This window comes from Pseudophryne corroboree (assembly GCF_028390025.1).
Source record: "Pseudophryne corroboree isolate aPseCor3 chromosome 7 unlocalized genomic scaffold, aPseCor3.hap2 SUPER_7_unloc_6, whole genome shotgun sequence".
NCBI lineage: Eukaryota > Metazoa > Chordata > Amphibia > Anura > Myobatrachidae > Pseudophryne > Pseudophryne corroboree.
Window position 1 is genome coordinate 403044 of NW_026967615.1, and position 24765 is coordinate 427808.

The 24765-nt window shown below is 45.5% G+C and overlaps 29 non-coding genes and 2 pseudogenes across 29 annotated transcripts; all 31 read left to right on the plus strand.

Moving 5' to 3' along the window:
• Positions 1–2692: 2692 nt before the first annotated feature.
• LOC134986842 (U1 spliceosomal RNA) lies at positions 2693–2856 on the plus strand. The gene has a single exon (XR_010192615.1). It is a non-coding gene; the product is annotated as a U1 spliceosomal RNA (small nuclear RNA).
• A 152-nt stretch (positions 2857–3008) lies between these two features.
• LOC134986952 (U1 spliceosomal RNA) lies at positions 3009–3171 on the plus strand. Its single transcript, XR_010192716.1, has one exon. It is a non-coding gene; the product is annotated as a U1 spliceosomal RNA (small nuclear RNA).
• Positions 3172–3842: 671 nt separating this feature from the next.
• LOC134987040 (U1 spliceosomal RNA) lies at positions 3843–4006 on the plus strand. Its single transcript, XR_010192793.1, has one exon. It is a non-coding gene; the product is annotated as a U1 spliceosomal RNA (small nuclear RNA).
• A 152-nt stretch (positions 4007–4158) lies between these two features.
• On the plus strand, positions 4159–4321 carry LOC134986948 (U1 spliceosomal RNA). The gene has a single exon (XR_010192715.1). It is a non-coding gene; the product is annotated as a U1 spliceosomal RNA (small nuclear RNA).
• A 671-nt stretch (positions 4322–4992) lies between these two features.
• LOC134986905 (U1 spliceosomal RNA) lies at positions 4993–5156 on the plus strand. The gene has a single exon (XR_010192674.1). It is a non-coding gene; the product is annotated as a U1 spliceosomal RNA (small nuclear RNA).
• A 152-nt stretch (positions 5157–5308) lies between these two features.
• LOC134986927 (U1 spliceosomal RNA) lies at positions 5309–5471 on the plus strand. Its single transcript, XR_010192694.1, has one exon. It is a non-coding gene; the product is annotated as a U1 spliceosomal RNA (small nuclear RNA).
• A 671-nt stretch (positions 5472–6142) lies between these two features.
• On the plus strand, positions 6143–6306 carry LOC134987058 (U1 spliceosomal RNA). The gene has a single exon (XR_010192810.1). It is a non-coding gene; the product is annotated as a U1 spliceosomal RNA (small nuclear RNA).
• Positions 6307–6458: 152 nt separating this feature from the next.
• LOC134987026 (U1 spliceosomal RNA) lies at positions 6459–6600 on the plus strand (annotated as a pseudogene).
• A 696-nt stretch (positions 6601–7296) lies between these two features.
• LOC134986916 (U1 spliceosomal RNA) lies at positions 7297–7460 on the plus strand. Its single transcript, XR_010192684.1, has one exon. It is a non-coding gene; the product is annotated as a U1 spliceosomal RNA (small nuclear RNA).
• Positions 7461–7612: 152 nt separating this feature from the next.
• Positions 7613–7775, plus strand: LOC134986941 (U1 spliceosomal RNA). The gene has a single exon (XR_010192708.1). It is a non-coding gene; the product is annotated as a U1 spliceosomal RNA (small nuclear RNA).
• A 670-nt stretch (positions 7776–8445) lies between these two features.
• Positions 8446–8609, plus strand: LOC134986866 (U1 spliceosomal RNA). The gene has a single exon (XR_010192637.1). It is a non-coding gene; the product is annotated as a U1 spliceosomal RNA (small nuclear RNA).
• A 152-nt stretch (positions 8610–8761) lies between these two features.
• On the plus strand, positions 8762–8924 carry LOC134986928 (U1 spliceosomal RNA). The gene has a single exon (XR_010192695.1). It is a non-coding gene; the product is annotated as a U1 spliceosomal RNA (small nuclear RNA).
• Positions 8925–9595: 671 nt separating this feature from the next.
• LOC134987041 (U1 spliceosomal RNA) lies at positions 9596–9759 on the plus strand. The gene has a single exon (XR_010192794.1). It is a non-coding gene; the product is annotated as a U1 spliceosomal RNA (small nuclear RNA).
• A 152-nt stretch (positions 9760–9911) lies between these two features.
• On the plus strand, positions 9912–10074 carry LOC134986923 (U1 spliceosomal RNA). The gene has a single exon (XR_010192691.1). It is a non-coding gene; the product is annotated as a U1 spliceosomal RNA (small nuclear RNA).
• Positions 10075–10745: 671 nt separating this feature from the next.
• On the plus strand, positions 10746–10909 carry LOC134987042 (U1 spliceosomal RNA). The gene has a single exon (XR_010192795.1). It is a non-coding gene; the product is annotated as a U1 spliceosomal RNA (small nuclear RNA).
• Positions 10910–11061: 152 nt separating this feature from the next.
• LOC134986924 (U1 spliceosomal RNA) lies at positions 11062–11224 on the plus strand. Its single transcript, XR_010192692.1, has one exon. It is a non-coding gene; the product is annotated as a U1 spliceosomal RNA (small nuclear RNA).
• A 671-nt stretch (positions 11225–11895) lies between these two features.
• LOC134987043 (U1 spliceosomal RNA) lies at positions 11896–12059 on the plus strand. Its single transcript, XR_010192796.1, has one exon. It is a non-coding gene; the product is annotated as a U1 spliceosomal RNA (small nuclear RNA).
• Positions 12060–12211: 152 nt separating this feature from the next.
• LOC134986925 (U1 spliceosomal RNA) lies at positions 12212–12374 on the plus strand. The gene has a single exon (XR_010192693.1). It is a non-coding gene; the product is annotated as a U1 spliceosomal RNA (small nuclear RNA).
• A 671-nt stretch (positions 12375–13045) lies between these two features.
• Positions 13046–13209, plus strand: LOC134986827 (U1 spliceosomal RNA). The gene has a single exon (XR_010192599.1). It is a non-coding gene; the product is annotated as a U1 spliceosomal RNA (small nuclear RNA).
• Positions 13210–13361: 152 nt separating this feature from the next.
• Positions 13362–13503, plus strand: LOC134987027 (U1 spliceosomal RNA; annotated as a pseudogene).
• A 696-nt stretch (positions 13504–14199) lies between these two features.
• Positions 14200–14363, plus strand: LOC134986906 (U1 spliceosomal RNA). Its single transcript, XR_010192675.1, has one exon. It is a non-coding gene; the product is annotated as a U1 spliceosomal RNA (small nuclear RNA).
• A 152-nt stretch (positions 14364–14515) lies between these two features.
• On the plus strand, positions 14516–14678 carry LOC134986947 (U1 spliceosomal RNA). Its single transcript, XR_010192714.1, has one exon. It is a non-coding gene; the product is annotated as a U1 spliceosomal RNA (small nuclear RNA).
• A 670-nt stretch (positions 14679–15348) lies between these two features.
• On the plus strand, positions 15349–15512 carry LOC134986856 (U1 spliceosomal RNA). Its single transcript, XR_010192629.1, has one exon. It is a non-coding gene; the product is annotated as a U1 spliceosomal RNA (small nuclear RNA).
• A 152-nt stretch (positions 15513–15664) lies between these two features.
• Positions 15665–15827, plus strand: LOC134986940 (U1 spliceosomal RNA). Its single transcript, XR_010192707.1, has one exon. It is a non-coding gene; the product is annotated as a U1 spliceosomal RNA (small nuclear RNA).
• Positions 15828–16498: 671 nt separating this feature from the next.
• Positions 16499–16662, plus strand: LOC134986844 (U1 spliceosomal RNA). The gene has a single exon (XR_010192617.1). It is a non-coding gene; the product is annotated as a U1 spliceosomal RNA (small nuclear RNA).
• Positions 16663–18616: 1954 nt separating this feature from the next.
• Positions 18617–18690, plus strand: TRNAS-ACU (transfer RNA serine (anticodon ACU)). The gene has a single exon. It is a non-coding gene; the product is annotated as a tRNA-Ser (tRNA).
• Positions 18691–19786: 1096 nt separating this feature from the next.
• TRNAS-ACU (transfer RNA serine (anticodon ACU)) lies at positions 19787–19860 on the plus strand. Its single transcript has one exon. It is a non-coding gene; the product is annotated as a tRNA-Ser (tRNA).
• Positions 19861–20952: 1092 nt separating this feature from the next.
• On the plus strand, positions 20953–21026 carry TRNAS-ACU (transfer RNA serine (anticodon ACU)). The gene has a single exon. It is a non-coding gene; the product is annotated as a tRNA-Ser (tRNA).
• Positions 21027–22122: 1096 nt separating this feature from the next.
• Positions 22123–22196, plus strand: TRNAS-ACU (transfer RNA serine (anticodon ACU)). The gene has a single exon. It is a non-coding gene; the product is annotated as a tRNA-Ser (tRNA).
• Positions 22197–23292: 1096 nt separating this feature from the next.
• TRNAS-ACU (transfer RNA serine (anticodon ACU)) lies at positions 23293–23366 on the plus strand. Its single transcript has one exon. It is a non-coding gene; the product is annotated as a tRNA-Ser (tRNA).
• Positions 23367–24462: 1096 nt separating this feature from the next.
• Positions 24463–24536, plus strand: TRNAS-ACU (transfer RNA serine (anticodon ACU)). Its single transcript has one exon. It is a non-coding gene; the product is annotated as a tRNA-Ser (tRNA).
• The last annotated feature ends 229 nt before the right edge of the window (positions 24537–24765 follow it).

The window sequence follows — 24765 nt, forward strand, 5'->3', positions numbered from 1 at the left end:
TAATAAGAATCTACAAGGGATGCAGCAGGCTAGGTCTAATAGACATATTTACTGCAGCTCCATCACTCCCAGCGGCACAGTATACTCCAGTGCCCCGGTTGCTGGGTCACTGCAGCGGAGGCTCCGGTTTCTTCCTAAGGTCAGTCACACACACACCGCCCTCCGGGATCACGAGGCCGCTGATGAAAGGGTGGTAAGGGGCTTCTGTGCCCACTTTATACTGTGATCCAGCGTGGCTGTAGGGGGCGGGCCGTGTGCGCACTGGCGTGGACACTGATTACTGGGCAGCTGCTCCACTAGCCACCAGGGACAGTTAAGGAGCACAGCTCTGGGGGTTTTTCTCCTATATTAACCCCATTTTGTACTACCCGCAGTGCATTGTGATAGGTAATAGGGCCTGATTCGGGTTGGATTGCAATCGCAATAAGCAATCCAACTGCAAAAATTGCTAAGAGCATACGCATCCGCCTGCAGATAATGCGATCGCCTCTGCCTGTCAATCGGTGCAGGGGGGGGAGGGGGGTCAACAACACTCCATTTCCTAGTCAGAGATGGAGCGGTGCGGGGGCAGGGTTTCAATATTGGGTCGGCAACGGAGAAACAGGATGCGTGGTCAGAGCGGCTGCATGACATCTCATGGGCCGGACTCCGCCAGTGGAGCCCCAGCGTCATGCAGTAGATTTTGTAGAGGCCGGGGAGGACTTCTGTTCCTGGGAGCTAGCTGTGTTGTGCATCTTTTTTCCTCTGCCCCTACCTCTGGCAAGAAAGGACGCACCTCGCACTTTCTTGTTTCTTTGTGACCGAAAGGACTGCATTTGATAATGCAGAGCTTTCTTATGCTGTGAGGGAACATAAGGTAAAAAATTTGATTTTCCAGCTGTAGCTGTGCGTGTTAATGCTTTGTCCATCCTAGGGGAGGATTCCCATCGTAACCTATCCGTTGATGGGAAAGGATACGCCATAAGAATCCTTTTGGAAATCTGCAGTCTTTTATCTGGAGATTCCCAAGCTTTTTCACATAACTCGTTCAGCTCGTGTGAGGGGGGAAAGGTTACCTCAGGCTTCTTTCCCTTGTACATATGTACCCTCTTGTCAGGGACAGGGGGTTCCTCTGTGATGTGCAAAACATCTTTTATTGCCATAATCCTATATCGAATGGATTTTGCCAATTTTGGCTGTAACTTTGCATCAACGTAATCGACACTGGAGTCAGAATCCGTGTCGGTATCTGTGTCAACAATCTGGGATAGTGGGCACTTATGAGACCCTGACAGTCCCTGCGACATAGGATCAGGCATGGGTTGAGACCCTGACTGTCCCAAAGCTTCAGCCTTGTCTAATCTTTTGTGCAATGAGTTTACACTAGCATTTAAAACATTCCACATATCCATCCGATCAGGTGTCGGCGGAGACACCACATTCATTTGCTCCCGCTCCTCTCTAATATAGCCATCTTCCTCAGACATGTCGACATACGTGTACCGACACACCACACACACACAGTGAATGCTTTTTCTGAAGACAGTTTCCCCACAAGGCCCATTGGAGAGACAGAGAGAGAGAGTATGCCAGCACACACCCCAGCGCTATATAACCCAGGAATAACACAGTAACTTAATGTTTGTCCAGTAGCGCTGCTGTATGTCATTTGCGCCGAATTATGTGCCCCCCCTCTCTTTTCAACCCTCTTGTCTACCATGGTATAAGCAGGGGAGAGTCCGGGCAGCTTCCTCTCAGCGGTGCCGTGGAGAAAAAATGGCGCTGGTGAGTGCTGAGGGAGAAGCCCCGCCCCCTCGGCGGCGGGCTTCTGTCCCGCTTAAACTGTAAAATTGGCAGGGGCTCATACATATACAGTGCCCAGCTGTATATATGTTATATTTTTGCCAAAAAGAGGTTTATATTGCTGCCCAGGGCGCCCCCCCCTGCGCCCTGCACCCTTACAGTGACCGGAGTATGTGAGGTGTATGGGAGCAATGGTGCACAGCTGCAGTGCTGTGCGTTACCTCAGTGAAGATCATGAACTCTTCTGCCGCCTCTGAAGTCTTCTTTTCTTCTCATACTCACCCGGCTTCTATCTTCTGAATCTGCAAGGGGGACGGCGGCGCGGCTCTGGGACGGACGGCGAGGGTGAGATCCTGCGTACCAATCCCTCTGGAGCTAATTGTGTCCAGTAGCCTAAGAAGCAGGACCTTGCAACTCAGAGAGTAGGGCTGCTTCTCTCCCCTCAGTCCCTCGATGCAGGGAGTCTGTTGCCAGCAGTGCTCCCTGAAAATTAAAAACCTAACAAAATACTTTCTGTCAGAAAGCTCAGGAGAGCTCCTGAAAAGCACCCAGTTTCAAATGGGCACAGTATCAAACTGAGGTATGGAGGAGGGGCATAGAGGGAGGAGCCAGTGCACACCCAGAACTAAAGTCTTTCTTAAAGTGCCCATGTCTCCTGCGGAGCCCGTCTATCCCCATGGTCCTTACGGAGTCCCCAGCATACTCTAGGACATTAGAGAAACTAGAATTTTAGTTTGGGGGTGCTTCAGTATTTGGCAGCCTTCTGCCCTCCCATGTTCATCTGAAAAGATGTGTTCTCCCTGCAGTTTTTGTCCCCAGATGAGAGTTCCCTTGTGCTGCCTCAGTTGAATCTCATTTACTTGACAGAGATGTGCCTGAGCAGCGGCCCTCCCCAGCCCTATCCCAAATCATACTTATTTTGCATAGGAGATACCATGGTCATGAAGATTGTTCTCCCAGGGTGAGGTTCATTCATTGCATTCTGGGTATGCTGACTCCTGTGATTTCCCCAAATGTGGGAAACTCGACTGCATTATTTGTGGTAGTGGGGGACTGTGTTTGTGCTTTCCTCTGGTCAGCTCTGGTAAAAGTCAGATTTCTTTGTCTCAGATCTTCCTCTAGCCTTGTTTTTCTTTCGAGAGTTCCCTTGTGCTGCCTCAGTTGGATCTCCTTCACTTGACAGGGGGGTGCCCGAGCAGCGACCCTCCCCAGCTCTAGCCCAACTCCTACTTACCTGCCAGGTGAGATACTGTGATCATGAAGGTGCTTCTCCCACGGCAAGGCTCACCCATTGCACTCTGGGTGTGCTGCTCCTGCGATTTCCCCAAATGTGGGAAACTTGACTGCATAATTTGTGTTTCCCCTGGTCGGCTCTCGTATAATTCAGATCTCTTTGTCTCAGGTCTCTCTCCAGCCTAGTTTGCTGTCTGTTTCCACTTCTCTTTTCTTGAGCCGTTCCCTTCTATGCCCTTGCGCACTATCCTGACTTCTCCCGTGTGCTTACTTTGTGCCTTCCAATGCACAATGCAAACTACAGGTAGTGCTGCAGGGCCCACACCCTTTTACTTGCCGTACAGAGCAGCTCTGGAGCTGTTACAGTGCCCAGCTACTGCAAGAAATCAGCTTGAATGCTTCAGGGGCTGGGGCATAGCCAATATGAGCCCCACACCGAAGGAGGGTGGAGGTGTTTAATGCAAACTAGGGGTCAGCCAAGCGCCGCAAAAGGCCGCCATGCCCTGCACGCCCCTTTTCTCTTTTCATATGCAGACGAGGGTTGAAGCCAACTTTGACCCACTGCTTGGATGACATCACCATATGCAAACCCATCTGCTGCAGGCCTTCCCCCAGGAATGCTTGCACTTGTTGTTGCATTTGGTTTGTTGTTTGGGGGTGCTTCAGTATTAGGCAGCCTTCTGCCCTCCCATGTTCATCTGAAAATATGTGTTCTCCCTGCAGTTGTTGTCCCCAGATGAGAGTTCCCTTGTGCTGCCTCAGTTGAATCTCCTTTACTTGACAGAGATGTGCCTGAGCAGCGGCCCTCCCCAGCCGTATCCCAAATCATACTTATTTTGCATAGGAGATACCATGGTCATGAAGATTGTTCTCCCAGGGTGAGGTTCATTCATTGCATTCTGGGTATGCTGACCCCTGTGATTTCCCCAAATGTGGGAAACTCGACTGCATTATTTGTGGTAGTGGGGGACTGTGTTTGTGCTTTCCTCTGGTCAGCTCTGGTAAAAGTCAGATTTCTTTGTCTCAGATCTTCCTCTAGCCTTGTTTTTCTTTCGAGAGTTCCCTTGTGCTGCCTCAGTTGGATCTCCTTCACTTGACAGGGGGGTGCCCGAGCAGCGACCCTCCCCAGCTCTAGCCCAACTCCAACTTACCTGCCAGGTGAGATACTATGATCATGAAGGTGCTTCTCCCAGGGCAAGGCTCACCCATTGCACTCTGGGTGTGCTGCTCCTGTGATTTCCCCAAATGTGGGAAACTTGACTGCATAATTTGTGTTTCCCCTGGTCGGCTCTCGTATAATTCAGATCTCTTTGTCTCAGGTCTCTCTCCAGCCTAGTTTGCTGTCTGCTTCCACTTCTCTTTTCTTGAGCCGCTCCCTTCTATGCCCTTGCGCACTATCCTGACTTCTCCCGTCTGCTTACTTTGTGCCTTCCAACGCACAATGCAAACTATAGGTAGTGCTGCAGGGCCCACGCCCTTTTACTTGCCTTACAGAGCAGCTCTGGAGCTGTTACAGTGCCCAGCTGCTGCAAGAAATCAGCTTGAATGCTTCAGGGGCTGGGGCATAGCCAACATGAGCCCCACACCGAAGGAGGGTGGAGGTGTTTAATGTGAACTAGGGGTCATCCAAGCGCCGCAAAAGGCCGCCATGCCCTGCATGCCCCTTTTCTCTTTTCATATGCAGATGAGGGTTCCAGCCAATTTTGGCCCACTGCTTGGATGACATCACCGTATGCAAATCCGTCTTCTGCAGACCTTCCCCCAGGAATGCTTGTACAAGTTGTTGCATTTGGTTTGTTGTTTGGGGGTGCTTCAGTATTAGGCAGCCTTCTGCCCTCCCATGTTCATCTGAAAATATGTGTTCTCCCTGCAGTTGTTGTCCCCAGATGAGAGTTCCCTTGTGCTGCCTCAGTTGAATCTTCTTTACTTGACAGAGATGTGCCTGAGCAGCGGCCCTCCCCAGCCCTATCCCAAAACATACTTATTTTGTATAGGAGATACCATGGTCATGAAGATTGTTCTCCCAGGGTGAGGTTCATTCATTGCATTCTGGGAATGCTGACCCCTGTGATTTCCCCAAATGTGGGAAACTCGACTGCATTTTATGTGGTAGTGGGGGACTGTGTTTGTGCTTTCCTCTGGTCAGCTCTGGTAAAAGTCAGATTTCTTTGTCTCAGATCTTCCTCTAGCCTTGTTCTTCTTTCGAGAGTTCCCTTGTGCTGCCTCAGTTGGATCTCCTTCACTTGACAGGGGGGTGCCCGAGCAGCGACCCTCCCCAGCTCTAGCCCCACTCCTACTTACCTGCCAGGTGAGATAATATGATCAGGAAGGTGCTTCTCCCAGGGAAAGGCTCACCCATTGCACTCTGGGTGTGCTGCTCCTGTGATTTCCCCAAATGTGGGACACTTGACTGCATAATTTGTGTTTCCTCTGGTCGGCTCTCGTATAATTCAGATCTCTTTGTCTCAGGTCTCTCTCCAGCCTATTTTGCTGTCTGTTTCCACTTCTCTTTTCTTGAGCCGTTCCCTTCTATGCCCTTGCGCATTATCCTGACTTCTCCCGTCTGCTTAATTTGTGCCTTCCAACACACAATGCGAACTACAGGTAGTGCTGCAGGGCCCACACCCTTTTACTTGCCTTACAGAGCAGCTCTGGAGCTGTTACAGTGCCCAGCTGCTGCAAGAAATCAGCTTGAATGCTTCTGGGGCATGGGCATAGCCAACATGAGCCCCACACCGAAGGAGGGTGGAGGTGTTTAATGCGAACTAGGGGTCATCCAAGCGCCGCAAAAGGCCGCCATGCCCTGTATACCCCTTTTCTCTTTTCATATGCAGACGAGTGTTTAAGCCAACTTTGACCCACTGCTTGGATGACATCACCATATGCAAATCCATCTGCTGCAGGCCTTCCCCCAGGAATGCTTGCACTAGTTGTTGCATTTGGTTTGTTGTTTGGGGGTGCTTCAGTATTAGGCGGCCTTCTGCCCTCCCATGTTCATCTTAAAATATGTGTTCTCCCTGCAGTTGTTGTCCCCAGATGAGAGTTCCCTTGTGCTGCCTCAGTTGAATCTCCTTTACTTGACAGAGATGTGCCTGAGCAGCGGCCCTCCCCAGCCCTGTCCCAAATCATACTTATTTTGCATAGGAGATACCATGGTCATGAAGATTGTTCTCCCAGGGTGAGGTTCATTCATTGCATTCTGGGTATGCTGACCCCTATGATTTCCCCAAATGTGGGAAACTCGACTGCATTATTTGTGGTAGTGGGGGACTGTGTTTGTGCTTTCCTCTGGTCAGCTCTGGTAAAAGTCAGATTTCTTTGTCTCAGATCTTCCTCTAGCCTTGTTCTTCTTTCGAGAGTTCCCTTGTGCTGTCTCAGTTGGATCTCCTTCACTTAACAGGGGAGTGCCCGAGCAGCGACCCTCCCCAGCTCTAGCCCAACTCCTACTTACCTGCCAGGTGAGATACTATGATCATGAAGTTGCTTCTCCCAGGGCAAGGCTCACCCATTGCACTCTGGGTGTGCTGCCCATGCGGTTTCCCCAAATGTTGGACACTTGACTGCATAATTTGTGTTTCCCCTGGTCGGCTCTCATATAATTCAGATCTCTTTGTCTCAGGTCTCTCTCCAGCCTAGTTTGCTGTCTGTTTCCACTTCTTTTTTTCTTGAGCCCCTCCCTTCAATACCCTTGTGCACTAACCTGACTTCTCCTCCAGTATGCTTAGTTTGTGCCTTACAATGCACAATGCAAACTACAGGTAGTGCTGCAGGGCCCACGCCCTTTTACTTGCCTTAAAGAGCAGCTCTGGAGCTATTACAGTGCCCAGCTGCTGCAAGAAATCAGCTTGAATGCTTCAGGGGCATGGGCATAGCCAACATGAGCCCTACACCGAAGGAGGGTGGGGGTGTTTAATGCGAACTAGGGGTCATCCAAGCGCCGCAAAAGGCCGCCATGCCCTGCTTACCCCTTTTCTCTTTTCATATGCAGATAAGGGTTCCAGCCAATTTTGGCCCACTGCTTGGATGACATCACCGTATGCAAATCCATCTTCTGCAGACCTTCCCCCAGGAATGCTTGTACTAGTTGTTGCATTTGGTTTGTTGTTTGGGGGTGCTTCAGTATTAGGCAGCCTTCTGCCCTCCCATGTTCATCTGAAAATATGTGTTCTCCCTGCAGTTGTTGTCCCCAGATGAGAGTTCCCTTGTGCTGCCTCAGTTGAATCTTCTTTACTTGACAGAGATGTGCCTGAGCAGCGGCCCTCCCCAGCCCTATCCCAAAACATACTTATTTTGTATAGGAGATACCATGGTCATGAAGATTGTTCTCCCAGGGTGATGTTCATTCATTGCATTCTGGGAATGCTGACCCCTGTGATTTCCCCAAATGTGGGAAACTCGACTGCATTTTATGTGGTAGTGGGGGACTGTGTTTGTGCTTTCCTCTGGTCAGCTCTGGTAAAAGTCAGATTTCTTTGTCTCAGATCTTCCTCTAGCCTTGTTCTTCTTTCGAGAGTTCCCTTGTGCTGCCTCAGTTGGATCTCCTTCACTTGACAGGGGGGTGCCCGAGCAGCGACCCTCCCCAGCTCTAGCCCATCTCCTACTTACCTGCCAGGTGAGATACTATGATCAGGAAGGTGCTTCTCCCAGGGCAAGGCTCACCCATTGCACTCTGGGTGTGCTGCTCCTGTGATTTCCCCAAATGTGGGACACTTGACTGCATAATTTGTGTTTCCTCTGGTTGGCTCTCGTATAATTCAGATCTCTTTGTCTCAGGTCTCTCTCCAGCCTAGTTTGCTGTCTGTTTCCACTTCTCTTTTATTGAGCCGCTCCCTTCTATGCCCTTGCGCACTATCCTGACTACTCCCGTCTGCTTACTTTGTGCCTTCCAACGCACAATGCGAACTACAGGTAGTGCTGCAGGTCCCACACCCTTTTATTTGCCTTACAGAGCAGCTCTGGAGCTGTTACAGTGCCCAGCTGCTGCAAGAAATCAGCTTGAATGCTTCAGGGGCTGGGGCATAGCCAACATGAGCCCCACACCGAAGTAGGGTGGAGGTGTTTAATGCGAACTAGGGGTCATCCAAGCGCCGCAAAAGGCCGCCATGCCCTGCATACCCCTTTTCTCTTTTCATATGCAGACGAGGTTCCAGCCAACTTTGGCCCACTGCTTGGATGACATCACCGTATGCAAATCCGTCTTCTGCAGACCTTCCCCCAGGAATGCTTGTACTAGTTGTTGCATTTGGTTTGTTGTTTGGGGGTGCTTCAGTATTAGGCAGCCTTCTGCCCTCCCATGTTCATCTGAAAATATGTGTTCTCTCTGCAGTTGTTGTCCCCAGATGAGAGTTCCCTTGTGCTGCCTCAGTTGAATCTCCTTTACTTGACAGAGATGTGCCTGAGCAGCGGCCCTCCCCAGCCCTATCCCAAATCACACTTATTTTGCATAGGAGATACCATGGTCATGAAGATTGTTCTCCCAGGGTGAGGTTCATTCATTGCATTCTGGGTATGCTGACTCCTGTGATTTCCCCAAATGTGGGAAACTCGACTGCATTATTTGTGGTAGTGGGGGACTGTGTTTGTGCTTTCCTCTGGTCAGCTCTGGTTAAAGTCAGATTTCTTTGTCTCAGATCTTCCTCTAGCCTTGTTTTTCTTTCGAGAGTTCCCTTGTGCTGCCTCAGTTGGATCTCCTTCACTTGACAGGGGGGTGCCCGAGCAGCGACCCTCCCCAGCTCTAGCCCAACTCCTACTTACCTGCCAGGTGAGATACTGTGATCATGAAGGTGCTTCTCCCAGGGCAAGGCTCACCCATTGCACTCTGGGTGTGCTGCTCCTGCGATTTCCCCAAATGTGGGAAACTTGACTGCATAATTTGTGTTTCCCCTGGTCGGCTCTCGTATAATTCAGATCTCTTTGTCTCAGGTCTCTCTCCAGCCTAGTTTGCTGTCTGTTTCCACTTCTCTTTTCTTGAGCCGTTCCCTTCTATGCCCTTGCGCACTATCCTGACTTCTCCCGTGTGCTTACTTTGTGCCTTCCAATGCACAATGCAAACTACAGGTAGTGCTGCAGGGCCCACACCCTTTTACTTGCCGTACAGAGCAGCTCTGGAGCTGTTACAGTGCCCAGCTACTGCAAGAAATCAGCTTGAATGCTTCAGGGGCTGGGGCATAGCCAATATGAGCCCCACACCGAAGGACGGTGGAGGTGTTTAATGCAAACTAGGGGTCAGCCAAGCGCCGCAAAAGGCCGCCATGCCCTGCACGCCCCTTTTCTCTTTTCATATGCAGACGAGGGTTGAAGCCAACTTTGACCCACTGCTTGGATGACATCACCATATGCAAACCCATCTGCTGCAGGCTTTCCCCCAGGAATGCTTGCACTTGTTGTTGCATTTGGTTTGTTGTGTGGGGGTGCTTCAGTATTAGGCAGCCTTCTGCCCTCCCATGTTCATCTGAAAATATGTGTTCTCCCTGCAGTTGTTGTCCCCAGATGAGAGTTCCCTTGTGCTGCCTCAGTTGAATCTCCTTTACTTGACAGAGATGTGCCTGAGCAGCGGCCCTCCCCAGCCGTATCCCAAATCATACTTATTTTGCATAGGAGATACCATGGTCATGAAGATTGTTCTCCCAGGGTGAGGTTCATTCATTGCATTCTGGGTATGCTGACCCCTGTGATTTCCCCAAATGTGGGAAACTCGACTGCATTATTTGTGGTAGTGGGGGACTGTGTTTGTGCTTTCCTCTGGTCAGCTCTGGTAAAAGTCAGATTTCTTTGTCTCAGATCTTCCTCTAGTCTTGTTTTTCTTTCGAGAGTTCCCTTGTGCTGCCTCAGTTGGATCTCCTTCACTTGACAGGGGGGTGCCCGAGCAGCGACCCTCCCCAGCTCTAGCCCAACTCCTACTTACCTGCCAGGTGAGATACTATGATCATGAAGGTGCTTCTCCCAGGGCAAGGCTCACCCATTGCACTCTGGGTGTGCTGCTCCTGCGATTTCCCCAAATGTGGGAAACTTGACTGCATAATTTGTGTTTCCCCTGGTCGGCTCTCGTATAATTCAGATCTCTTTGTCTCAGGTCTCTCTCCAGCCTAGTTTGCTGTCTGTTTCCACTTCTCTTTTCTTGAGCCGTTCCCTTCTATGCCCTTGCGCACTATCCTGACTTCTCCCGTGTGCTTACTTTGTGCCTTCCAATGCACAATGCAAACTACAGGTAGTGCTGCAGGGCCCACACCCTTTTACTTGCCGTACAGAGCAGCTCTGGAGCTGTTACAGTGCCCAGCTACTGCAAGAAATCAGCTTGAATGCTTCAGGGGCTGGGGCATAGCCAATATGAGCCCCACACCGAAGGACGGTGGAGGTGTTTAATGCAAACTAGGGGTCAGTCAAGCGCCGCAAAAGGCCGCCATGCCCTGCACGCCCCTTTTCTCTTTTCATATGCAGACGAGGGTTGAAGCCAACTTTGACCCACTGCTTGGATGACATCACCATATGCAAACCCATCTGCTGCAGGCTTTCCCCCAGGAATGCTTGCACTTGTTGTTGCATTTGGTTTGTTGTTTGGGGGTGCTTCAGTATTAGGCAGCCTTCTGCCCTCCCATGTTCATCTGAAAATATGTGTTCTCCCTGCAGTTGTTGTCCCCAGATGAGAGTTCCCTTGTGCTGCCTCAGTTGAATCTCCTTTACTTGACAGAGATGTGCCTGAGCAGCGGCCCTCCCCAGCCGTATCCCAAATCATACTTATTTTGCATAGGAGATACCATGGTCATGAAGATTGTTCTCCCAGGGTGAGGTTCATTCATTGCATTCTGGGTATGCTGACCCCTGTGATTTCCCCAAATGTGGGAAACTCGACTGCATTATTTGTGGTAGTGGGGGACTGTGTTTGTGCTTTCCTCTGGTCAGCTCTGGTAAAAGTCAGATTTCTTTGTCTCAGATCTTCCTCTAGTCTTGTTTTTCTTTCGAGAGTTCCCTTGTGCTGCCTCAGTTGGATCTCCTTCACTTGACAGGGGGGTGCCCGAGCAGCGACCCTCCCCAGCTCTAGCCCAACTCCTACTTACCTGCCAGGTGAGATACTATGATCATGAAGGTGCTTCTCCCAGGGCAAGGCTCACCCATTGCACTCTGGGTGTGCTGCTCCTGCGATTTCCCCAAATGTGGGAAACTTGACTGCATAATTTGTGTTTCCCCTGGTCGGCTCTCGTATAATTCAGATCTCTTTGTCTCAGGTCTCTCTCCAGCCTAGTTTGCTGTCTGTTTCCACTTCTCTTTTCTTGAGCCGTTCCCTTCTATGCCCTTGCGCATTATCCTGACTTCTCCCGTCTGCTTAATTTGTGCCTTCCAACACACAATGCGAACTACAGGTAGTGCTGCAGGGCCCACACCCTTTTACTTGCCTTACAGAGCAGCTCTGGAGCTGTTACAGTGCCCAGCTGCTGCAAGAAATCAGCTTGAATGCTTCAGGGGCTGGGGCATAGCCAACATGAGCCCCACACCGAAGGAGGGTGGAGGTGTTTAATGCGAACTAGGGGTCATCCAAGCGCCGCAAAAGGCCGCCATGCCCTGCATACCCCTTTTCTCTTTTCATATGCAGACGAGTGTTTAAGCCAACTTTGACCCACTGCTTGGATGACATCACCATATGCAAATCCATCTGCTGCAGGCCTTCCCCCAGGAATGCTTGCACTAGTTGTTGCATTTGGTTTGTTGTTTGGGGGTGCTTTAGTATTAGGCGGCCTTCTGCCCTCCCATGTTCATCTTAAAATATGTGTTCTCCCTGCAGTTGTTGTCCCCAGATGAGAGTTCCCTTGTGCTGCCTCAGTTGAATCTCCTTTACTTGACAGAGATGTGCCTGAGCAGCGGCCCTCCCCAGCCGTATCCCAAATCATACTTATTTTGCATAGGAGATACCATGGTCATGAAGATTGTTCTCCCAGGGTGAGGTTCATTCATTGCATTCTGGGTATGCTGACCCCTGTGATTTCCCCAAATGTGGGAAACTCGACTGCATTATTTGTGGTAGTGGGGGACTGTGTTTGTGCTTTCCTCTGGTCAGCTCTGGTAAAAGTCAGATTTCTTTGTCTCAGATCTTCCTCTAGTCTTGTTTTTCTTTCGAGAGTTCCCTTGTGCTGCCTCAGTTGGATCTCCTTCACTTGACAGGGGGGTGCCCGAGCAGCGACCCTCCCCAGCTCTAGCCCAACTCCTACTTACCTGCCAGGTGAGATACTATGATCATGAAGGTGCTTCTCCCAGGGCAAGGCTCACCCATTGCACTCTGGGTGTGCTGCTCCTGCGATTTCCCCAAATGTGGGAAACTTGACTGCATAATTTGTGTTTCCCCTGGTCGGCTCTCGTATAATTCAGATCTCTTTGTCTCAGGTCTCTCTCCAGCCTAGTTTGCTGTCTGTTTCCACTTCTCTTTTCTTGAGCCGTTCCCTTCTATGCCCTTGCGCATTATTCTGACTTCTCCCGTCTGCTTAATTTGTGCCTTCCAACACACAATGCGAACTACAGGTAGTGCTGCAGAGCCCACACCCTTTTACTTGCCTTACAGAGCAGCTCTGGAGCTGTTACAGTGCCCAGCTGCTGCAAGAAATCAGCTTGAATGCTTCAGGAGCTGGGGCATAGCCAACATGAGCCCCACACCGAAGGAGGGTGGAGGTGTTTAATGCGAACTAGGGGTCATCCAAGCGCCGCAAAAGGCCGCCATGCCCTGCATACCCCTTTTCTCTTTTCATATGCAGACGAGTGTTTAAGCCAACTTTGACCCACTGCTTGGATGACATCACCATATGCAAATCCATCTGCTGCAGGCCTTCCCCCAGGAATGCTTGCACTAGTTGTTGCATTTGGTTTGTTGTTTGGGGGTGCTTCAGTATTAGGCGGCCTTCTGCCCTCCCATGTTCATCTTAAAATATGTGTTCTCCCTGCAGTTGTTGTCCCCAGATGAGAGTTCCCTTGTGCTGCCTCAGTTGAATCTCCTTTACTTGACAGAGATGTGCCTGAGCAGCGGCCCTCCCCAGCCCTGTCCCAAATCATACTTATTTTGCATAGGAGATACCATGGTCATGAAGATTGTTCTCCCAGGGTGAGGTTCATTCATTGCATTCTGGGTATGCTGACCCCTATGATTTCCCCAAATGTGGGAAACTCGACTGCATTATTTGTGGTAGTGGGGGACTGTGTTTGTGCTTTCCTCTGGTCAGCTCTGGTAAAAGTCAGATTTCTTTGTCTCAGATCTTCCTCTAGCCTTGTTCTTCTTTCGAGAGTTCCCTTGTGCTGTCTCAGTTGGATCTCCTTCACTTAACAGGGGAGTGCCCGAGCAGCGACCCTCCCCAGCTCTAGCCCAACTCCTACTTACCTGCCAGGTGAGATACTATGATCATGAAGTTGCTTCTCCCAGGGCAAGGCTCACCCATTGCACTCTGGGTGTGCTGCCCATGCGGTTTCCCCAAATGTTGGACACTTGACTGCATAATTTGTGTTTCCCCTGGTCGGCTCTCATATAATTCAGATCTCTTTGTCTCAGGTCTCTCTCCAGCCTAGTTTGCTGTCTGTTTCCACTTCTTTTTTTCTTGAGCCCCTCCCTTCAATACCCTTGTGCACTAACCTGACTTCTCCTCCAGTATGCTTAGTTTGTGCCTTACAATGCACAATGCAAACTACAGGTAGTGCTGCAGGGCCCACACCCTTTTACTTGCCTTAAAGAGCAGCTCTGGAGCTATTACAGTGCCCAGCTGCTGCAAGAAATCAGCTTGAATGCTTCAGGGGCATGGGCATAGCCAACATGAGCCCTTCACCGAAGGAGGGTGGGGGTGTTTAATGCGAACTAGGGGTCATCCAAGCGCCGCAAAAGGCCGCCATGCCCTGCATACCCCTTTTCTCTTTTCATATGCAGATAAGGGTTCCAGCCAATTTTGGCCCACTGCTTGGATGACATCACCGTATGCAAATCCGTCTTCTGCAGACCTTCCCCCAGGAATGCTTGTACTAGTTGTTGCATTTGGTTTGTTGTTTGGGGGTGCTTCAGTATTAGGCAGCCTTCTGCCCTCCCATGTTCATCTGAAAATATGTGTTCTCCCTGCAGTTGTTGTCCCCAGATGAGAGTTCCCTTGTGCTGCCTCAGTTGAATCTTCTTTACTTGACAGAGATGTGCCTGAGCAGCGGCCCTCCCCAGCCCTATCCCAAAACATACTTATTTTGTATAGGAGATACCATGGTCATGAAGATTGTTCTCCCAGGGTGAGGTTCATTCATTGCATTCTGGGAATGCTGACCCCTGTGATTTCCCCAAATGTGGGAAACTCGACTGCATTTTATGTGGTAGTGGGGGACTGTGTTTGTGCTTTCCTCTGGTCAGCTCTGGTAAAAGTCAGATTTCTTTGTCTCAGATCTTCCTCTAGCCTTGTTCTTCTTTCGAGAGTTCCCTTGTGCTGCCTCAGTTGGATCTCCTTCACTTGACAGGGGGGTGCCCGAGCAGCGACCCTCCCCAGCTCTAGCCCATCTCCTACTTACCTGCCAGGTGAGATACTATGATCAGGAAGGTGCTTCTCCCAGGGCAAGGCTCACCCATTGCACTCTGGGTGTGCTGCTCCTCTGATTTCCCCAAATGTGGGACACTTGACTGCATAATTTGTGTTTCCTCTGGTCGGCTCTCGTATAATTCAGATCTCTTTGTCTCAGGTCTCTCTCCAGCCTAGTTTGCTGTCTGTTTCCACTTCTCTTTTATTGAGCCGCTCCCTTCTATGCCCTTGCGCACTATCCTGACTTCTCCCGTCTGCTTACTTTGTGCCTTCCAACGCACAATGCGAACTACAGGTAGTGCTGCAGGTCCCACACCCTTTTATTTGCCTTACAGAGCAGCTCTGGAGCTGTTACAGTGCCCAGCTGCTGCAAGAAATCAGCTTGAATGCTTCAGGGGCTGGGGCATAGCCAACATGAGCCCCACACCGAAGTAGGGTGGAGGTGTTTAATGCGAACTAGGGGTCATCCAAGCGCCGCAAAAGGCCGCCATGCCCTGCATACCCCTTTTCTCTTTTCATATGCAGACGAGGTTCCAGCCAACTTTGGCCCACTGCTTGGATGACATCACCGTATGCAAATCCGTCTTCTGCAGACCTTCCCCCAGGAATGCTTGTACTAGTTGTTGCATTTGGTTTGTTGTTTGGGGGTTCTTCAGTATTAGGCAGCCTTCTGCCCTCCCATGTTCATCTGAATATATGTGTTCTCCCTGCAGTTTTTGTCCCCAGATGAGAGTTCCCTTGTGCTGCCTCGGTTGAATCTCCTTTACTTGACAGAGATGTGCCTGAGCAGCGGCCCTCCCCAGCCCTATCCCAAATCATACTTATTTTGCATAGGAGATACCATGGTCATGAAGATTGTTCTCCCAGGGTGAGGTCCATTCATTGCATTCTGGGTATGCTGACCCCGGTGATTTCCCCAAATGTGGGAAACTCGACTGCATTATTTGTGGTAGTGGGGGACTGTGTTTGTGCTTTCCTCTGGTCAGCTCTGGTAAAAGTCAGATTTCTTTGTCTCAGATCTTCCTCTAGCCTTGTTCTTCTTTCGAGAGTTCCCTTGTGCTGCCTCAGTTGGATCTCCTTCACTTGACAGGGGGGTGCCCGAGCAGCGACCCTCCCCAGCTCTAGCCCAACTCCTACTTACCTGCCAGGTGATATACTATGATCAGGAAGGTGCTTCTCCCAGGGCAAGGCTCACCCATTGCACTCTGGGTGTGCTGATCCTGCGATTTCCCCAAATGTGGGAAACTTGACTGTATAATTTGTGTTTCCCCTGGTCGGCTCTCGTATAATTCAGATCTCTTTGTCTCAGGTCTCTCTCCAGCCTAGTTTGCTGTCTGTTTCCACTTCTCTTTTCTTGAGCCGCTACCTTCTATGCCCTTGCGCACTATCCTGACTTCTCCCGTCTGCTTACTTTGTGCCTTCCAACGCACAATGCGAACTACAGGTAGTGCTGCAGGGCCCACACCATTTTACTTGCCTTACAGACCAGCTCTGGAGCTGTTACAGTGCCCAACTGCTGCAAGAAATCAGCTTGAATGCTTCAGGGGCTGGGGCATAGCCAACATGAGCCCCACACCGAAGGAGGGTGGAGGTGTTTAATGCGAACTAGGGGTCATCCAAGCGCCGCAAAAGGCCGCCATGCCCTGCACGCCCCTTTTCTCTTTTCATATGCAGACGAGGGTTGAAGCCAACTTTGACCCACTGCTTGGATGACATCACCATATGCAAATCCATCTGCTGCAGGCCTTCCCCCAGGAATGCTTGCACTAGTTGTTGCATTTGGTTTGTTGTTTGGGGGTGCTTCAGTATTAGGCAGCCTTCTGCCCTCCCATGTTCATCTGAAAATATGTGTTCTCTCTGCAGTTGTTGTCCCCAGATGAGAGTTCCCTTGTGCTGCCTCAGTTGAATCTCCTTTACTTGACAGAAATGTGCCTGAGCAGCGGCCCTCCCCAGCCCTATCCCAAATCATACTTATTTTGCATAGGAGATACCATGGTCATGAAGATTGTTCTCCCAGGGTGAGGTTCATTCATTGCATTCTGGGTATGCTGACCCCTGTGATTTCCCCAAATGTGGGAAACTCGACTGCATTATTTGTGGTAGTGGGGGACTGTGTTTGTGCTTTCTTCTGGTCAGCTCTGGTAAAAGTCAGATTTCTTTGTATCAGATCTTCCTCTAGCCTTGTTCTTCTTTTGAGAGTTCCCTTGTGCTGCCTCAGTTGGATCTCCTTCACTTAACAGGGGGGTGCCCGAGCAGCGACCCTCCCCAGCTCTAGCCCAACTCCTACTTACCTGCCAGGTGAGATACTATTAAGTTGATTTTTGAAAGAAAACAATACTGTCAATATACTATTAAAACAAATTAAAATGGTAAAAGTTATTGTACTTTAAGTAAAAATAAAAGAGCTAAAATATCAATCCCAATTTTGGATTACTTTAATTAACAAAAAAAATGCATATAGCAGAGGATAGTTTCAATCTGCCTACCTCTGGGTTATGGGCCCAGCATGCTTCCATTGCAGTACTCTGCTGCACATGTAAGTGCAAGAGATCCTGAAGCACTCACTCATCATGGGAAAGTACCAATGTGTTTCTTCGTTGGTTGATCTAAGAAACATCTTACAAAAAACTCTCCAGATTATTGACTTTCTAAAGTTTTTCTAGGAAACGTTCTAGATGAATGCTTATTAGCCTTTGTCAGTATGCACTTTTGCAAAGTGTCTCTGTTGCGCAATCAGTTAGTGTGTTTGGCTACTAACCATAAGGTTGATGGTTCAATCCCACCCAGGGATGTAATTGACCTTGTGATCAGGTTTTGGTGATCTTTAAGTAGACAAGTCAAAATTTCAAACCCCCTCTTATGATGTAGGTTACCTGGCCTTCTCTGATGTAACCAGAGTTAGATTTGATTAAGTGATTTTATAAAAAACAGCTAGGAAGCACAATTTAGCAGTGGGTTGCAGAGAAAAAAAAATATGCTGGCAGAAAAATCCAATTGAGTAATTAAACAGCTCTTCATTTTCTGGCTTTATTTTTATGCTAACAAATTTGTTCTCTGAAAAGTGTCCACAAAGCCAAGTCTCTGATGAACACCTTTGTCGGGATGGTTTTTCACCTATTACTAAATTAAACTTGCTTCATTGGAAAGGCAGCAAGATGCATCCTCATTTCAATGTCTACTGAAATAATACGGGTTGACAACCAGGAAACATTAACGCCAATGCATCCTTGCTGCTTTCTCATGTGGAAGTCTGTTTAATGTGAAAACAAGGTGATATCTAATTATAAGGATATTCAAGAGAGCATAAGCCACGCTACTGAGGAAGGACTTTGGTCTGAAACGCGTCTAGCGTGGCTTCTTGGACTGATACCCTGCATGGTTATAGATCGTAGGTTTGCTACAGCATTTACATTCCGCCAATGCATCCTTGCTGCTTTCTCATGTGGAAGTCTGTTTAATGTGAAAACAAGGTGATATCTAATTAGCACACAGGTAAGGAATTAAGAAAATCTTTATTTAAGGGTGAAGATGTTTCTCACAAAATCGTTGCCCCAATGCATCATTGAAATTCAAGCTGGAAAGATGATTTTAATATATCACTTGTACATTTTGTATTGCTCTTCTGGTGACAACTTAGTTTGTTTTTGTCAATTACCATTTTAATAATAGGGTAAAGAAAATTTAGTGGATTTTTGAAAGAAAACAATACTGTCAATATACTATTAAAACAAATTAAAATGGTAAAAGTTATTGTACTTTAAGTAAACATAAAATAGCTAACATATCAATCCCAGTTTTGGATTACTTTAACAAAAAAAATGCATATAGCAGAGGATAGTTTCAATCTGCCTACCTCTGGGTAATGGGCCCAGCATGCTTCCATTGCAGTACTCTGCTGCACATGTAAGTGCAAGAGATCCTGAAGCACTCACTCATCATGGGAAAGTACCAATGTGTTTCTTCGTTGGTTGATTTAAGAAAATTCTTACAAAAACTCTCCAGATTATTGACTTTTTAAAGTTTTTCTAGGAAACGTTCTAGATGAATGCTTATTAGCCTTTGTCAGTATGTACTTTTTGCAAAATGTCTCTGTGGCGCAATTGGTTAGTGTGTCTGGCTACTAACCAAGAGGTTGGTGGTTCAATCCCACCCAGGGACATAATTGACCTTGTGATCAGATTTTGGTGATATTTAAGTAGACAAGTCAAAATTTCAAACCCCCTCTTATGGTGTAGGGTACCTGGCCTTCTCTGATGTAATCAGAGTTAGATTTGATTCAGTGATTTTATAAAAAACAGCTAGGAAGCACAATTTAGCAATGGGTTGCAGAGAAAAAAAAATATGCTGGCAGAAAAATCCAATTGAGTGATTAAACAGCTCTTCATTTTCTGCCTTTATTTTTATGCTAACAAATTTGTTCTCTAAAAAGTGTCCACAAAGCCAAGTCTCTGATTAACACCTTTGTAGGGATGGTTTTTCACCTATAACTAAATTAAACTTGCTTCATTGGAAAGGCCGCAAGATGCATCCTCATTTCAATGTCTACTGAAATAATACGGGTTGACACCAGGAAACATTAACGCCACTGCATCCTTGCTGCTTTCTCATGTAGAAGTCTGTATAATGTGAAAACAAGGTGATACCTAATTAGCACACAGGTAAGGAATTAAGAAAATCTTTATTTAAGGGTGAAGATGTTTCTCACAAAATCGTTGCCCCAATGCATCATTGAAATTCAAGCTGGAAAGATGATTTTAATATATCACTTGTACATTTTGTATTGCTCTTCTGGTGACAATGTAGTTTGTTTTTGTCAATTACCCTTTTAATAATAGGGTAAAGAAAATTAAGTGGATTTTTTAAAGAAAACTATACTGTCAATATACTATTAAAACAAATTAAAATGGTAAAAGTTATTGTACTTTAAGTAAAAATAAAAGAGCAAAAATATCAATCCCAGTTTTGATTACTTAAATTAACAAAAAAAAATGCATATAGCAAAGGATAGTTTCAATCTGCCTACCTCTGGGTTATGGGCCCAGCATGCTTCCATTGCAGTACTCTGCTGCACATGTAAGTGCAAGAGATCCTGAAGCACTCACTCATCATGGGAAAGTACCAATGTGTTTCTTCGTTGGTTGATTTAAGAAAATTCTTACAAAAACTCTCCAGATTATTGACTTTTTAAAGTTTTTCTAGGAAACGTTCTAGATGAATGCTTATTAGCCTTTGTCAGTATGTACTTTTTGCAAAATGTCTCTGTGGCGCAATTGGTTAGTGTGTCTGGCTACTAACCAAGAGGTTGGTGGTTCAATCCCACCCAGGGACATAATTGACCTTGTGATCAGATTTTGGTGATATTTAAGTAGACAAGTCAAAATTTCAAACCCCCTCTTATGGTGTAGGGTACCTGGCCTTCTCTGATGTAATCAGAGTTAGATTTGATTCAGTGATTTTATAAAAAACAGCTAGGAAGCACAATTTAGCAATGGGTTGCAGAGAAAAAAAAATATGCTGGCAGAAAAATCCAATTGAGTGATTAAACAGCTCTTCATTTTCTGCCTTTATTTTTATGCTAACAAATTTGTTCTCTAAAAAGTGTCCACAAAGCCAAGTCTCTGATTAACACCTTTGTAGGGATGGTTTTTCACCTATAACTAAATTAAACTTGCTTCATTGGAAAGGCCGCAAGATGCATCCTCATTTCAATGTCTACTGAAATAATACGGGTTGACACCAGGAAACATTAACGCCACTGCATCCTTGCTGCTTTCTCATGTGGAAGTCTGTTTAATGTGAAAACAAGGTGATATCTAATTAGCACACAGGTAAGGAATTAAGAAAATCTTTATTTAAGGGTGAAGATGTTTCTCACAAAATCGTTGCCCCAATGCATCATTGAAATTCAAGCTGGAAAGATGATTTTAATATATCACTTGTACATTTTGTATTGCTCTTCTGGTGACAACTTAGTTTGTTTTTGTCAATTACCATTTTAATAATAGGGTAAAGAAAATTAAGTGGATTTTTGAAAGAAAACAATACTGTCAATATACTATTAAAACAAATTAAAATGGTAAAAGTTATTGTACTTTAAGTAAACATAAAATAGCTAACATATCAATCCCAGTTTTGGATTACTTTAACAAAAAAAATGCATATAGCAGAGGATAGTTTCAATCTGCCTACCTCTGGGTAATGGGCCCAGCATGCTTCCATTGCAGTACTCTGCTGCACATGTAAGTGCAAGAGATCCTGAAGCACTCACTCATCATGGGAAAGTACCAATGTGTTTCTTCGTTGGTTGATTTAAGAAAATTCTTACAAAAACTCTCCAGATTATTGACTTTTTAAAGTTTTTCTAGGAAACGTTCTAGATGAATGCTTATTAGCCTTTGTCAGTATGTACTTTTTGCAAAATGTCTCTGTGGCGCAATTGGTTAGTGTGTCTGGCTACTAACCAAGAGGTTGGTGGTTCAATCCCACCCAGGGACATAATTGACTTTGTGATCAGATTTTGGTGATATTTAAGTAGACAAGTCAAAATTTCAAACCCCCTCTTATGGTGTAGGGTACCTGGCCTTCTCTGATGTAATCAGAGTTAGATTTGATTCAGTGATTTTATAAAAAACAGCTAGGAAGCACAATTTAGCAATGGGTTGCAGAGAAAAAAAAATATGCTGGCAGAAAAATCCAATTGAGTGATTAAACAGCTCTTCATTTTCTGCCTTTATTTTTATGCTAACAAATTTGTTCTCTAAAAAGTGTCCACAAAGCCAAGTCTCTGATTAACACCTTTGTAGGGATGGTTTTTCACCTATAACTAAATTAAACTTGCTTCATTGGAAAGGCCGCAAGATGCATCCTCATTTCAATGTCTACTGAAATAATACGGGTTGACACCAGGAAACATTAACGCCACTGCATCCTTGCTGCTTTCTCATGTAGAAGTCTGTATAATGTGAAAACAAGGTGATACCTAATTAGCACACAGGTAAGGAATTAAGAAAATCTTTATTTAAGGGTGAAGATGTTTCTCACAAAATCGTTGCCCCAATGCATCATTGAAATTCAAGCTGGAAAGATGATTTTAATATATCACTTGTACATTTTGTATTGCTCTTCTGGTGACAATGTAGTTTGTTTTTGTCAATTACCCTTTTAATAATAGGGTAAAGAAAATTAAGTGGATTTTTTAAAGAAAACTATACTGTCAATATACTATTAAAACAAATTAAAATGGTAAAAGTTATTGTACTTTAAGTAAAAATAAAAGAGCAAAAATATCAATCCCAGTTTTGATTACTTAAATTAACAAAAAAAAATGCATATAGCAAAGGATAGTTTCAATCTGCCTACCTCTGGGTTATGTGCCCAGCATGCTTCCATTGCAGTACTCTGCTGCACATGTAAGTGCAAGAGATCCTGAAGCACTCACTCATCATGGGAAAGTACCAATGTGTTTCTTCGTTGGTTGATTTAAGAAAATTCTTACAAAAACTCTCCAGATTATTGACTTTTTAAAGTTTTTCTAGGAAACGTTCTAGATGAATGCTTATTAGCCTTTGTCAGTATGTACTTTTTGCAAAATGTCTCTGTGGCGCAATTGGTTAGTGTGTCTGGCTACTAACCAAGAGGTTGGTGGTTCAATCCCACCCAGGGACATAATTGACCTTGTGATCAGATTTTGGTGATATTTAAGTAGACAAGTCAAAATTTCAAACCCCCTCTTATGGTGTAGGGTACCTGGCCTTCTCTGATGTAATCAGAGTTAGATTTGATTCAGTGATTTTATAAAAAACAGCTAGGAAGCACAATTTAGCAATGGGTTGCAGAGAAAAAAAAATATGCTGGCAGAAAAATCCAATTGAGTGATTAAACAGCTCTTCATTTTCTGCCTTTATTTTTATGCTAACAAATTTGTTCTCTAAAAAGTGTCCACAAAGCCAAGTCTCTGATTAACACCTTTGTAGGGATGGTTTTTCACCTATAACTAAATTAAACTTGCTTCATTGGAAAGGCCGCAAGATGCATCCTCATTTCAATGTCTACTGAAATAATACGGGTTGACACCAGGAAACATTAACGCCACTGCATCCTTGCTGCTTTCTCATGTAGAAGTCTGTATAATGTGAAAACAAGGTGATACCTAATTAGCACACAGGTAAGGAATTAAGAAAATCTTTATTTAAGGGTGAAGATGTTTCTCACAAAATCGTTGCCCCAATGCATCATTGAAATTCAAGCTGGAAAGATGATTTTAATATATCACTTGTACATTTTGTATTGCTCTTCTGGTGACAATGTAGTTTGTTTTTGTCAATTACCCTTTTAATAATAGGGTAAAGAAAATTAAGTGGATTTTTTAAAGAAAACTATACTGTCAATATACTATTAAAACAAATTAAAATGGTAAAAGTTATTGTACTTTAAGTAAAAATAAAAGAGCAAAAATATCAATCCCAGTTTTGATTACTTAAATTAACAAAAAAAAATGCATATAGCAAAGGATAGTTTCAATCTGCCTACCTCTGGGTTATGGGCCCAGCATGCTTCCATTGCAGTACTCTGCTGCACATGTAAGTGCAAGAGATCCTGAAGCACTCACTCATCATGGGAAAGTACCAATGTGTTTCTTCGTTGGTTGATGGAAGAAACATCTTACAAAAACTCTCCAGATTATTGACTTTTTAAAGTTTTTCTAGGAAACGTTCTAGATGTATGCTTATTAGCCTTTGTCAGTATGCACTTTTTACAAAGTGTCTCTGTGGCGCAATCGGTTAGTGTGTCTGGCTACTAACCAAAAGGTTGGTGGTTCAATCCCACCCAGGGACGTAATTGACCTTTTTATCAGATTTTGGTGATCTTTAAGTAGACAAGTCAAAATTTCAAATCCCCTGTTATGGTGTAGGGTACCCGGCCTTCTCTGATGTAATCAGAGTTAGATTTGATTCAGTGATTTTATAAAAACAGATAGGAAGCACAATTTAGCAGTGGGTTGCAGAGAAAAAAAAATATGCTGGCAAAAAAAATCCAATTGAGTGATTAAACAGCTCTTCATTTTCTTGCTTTATTTTTATGCTAACAAATTTGTTCTCTGAAAAGTGTCCACAAAGCCAAGTCTCTGATTAACACCTTTGTAGGGACGGTTTTTCACCTATTACTAAATTTAAATTGCTTCATTGGAAAGGCAGCAAGATGCATCCTCATTTCAATGTCTACTGAAATAATACAGGTTGACACCAGGAAACATTAACGCCACTGCATCCTTGCTGCTTTCTCATGTAGAAGTCTGTTTAATGTGAAAACAAGGTGATATCTAATTAGCACACAGGTAAGGAATTAAGAAAATCTTTATTTAAGGGTGAAGATGTTTCTCACAAAATCGTTGCCCCAATGCATCATTGAAATTCAAGCTGGAAAGATGATTTTAATATATCACTTGTACATTTTGTATTGCTCTTCTGGTGACAATGTAGTTTGTTTTTGTCAATTACCCTTTTAATAATAGGGTAAAGAAAATTAAGTGGATTTTTTAAAGAAAACTATACTGTCAATATACTATTCAAACAAATTAAAATGGTAAAAGTTATTGTACTTCAAGTAACAATAAAAGAGCAAAAATATCAATCCCAGTTTTGATTACTTAAATTAACAAAAAAAAATGCATATAGCAAAGGATAGTTTCAATCTGCCTACCTCTGGGTTATGTGCCCAGCATGCTTCCATTGCAGTACTCTGCTGCACATGTAAGTGCAAGAGATCCTGAAGCACTCACTCATCATGGGAAAGTACCAATGTGTTTCTTCGTTGGTTGATTTAAGAAAATTCTTACAAAAACTCTCCAGATTATTGACTTTTTAAAGTTTTTCTAGGAAACGTTCTAGATGAATGCTTATTAGCCTTTGTCAGTATGTACTTTTTGCAAAATGTCTCTGTGGCGCAATTGGTTAGTGTGTCTGGCTACTAACCAAGAGGTTGGTGGTTCAATCCCACCCAGGGACATAATTGACCTTGTGATCAGATTTTGGTGATATTTAAGTAGACAAGTCAAAATTTCAAACCCCCTCTTATGGTGTAGGGTACCTGGCCTTCTCTGATGTAATCAGAGTTAGATTTGATTCAGTGATTTTATAAAAAACAGCTAGGAAGCACAATTTAGCAATGGGTTGCAGAGAAAAAAAAATATGCTGGCAGAAAAATCCAATTGAGTGATTAAACAGCTCTTCATTTT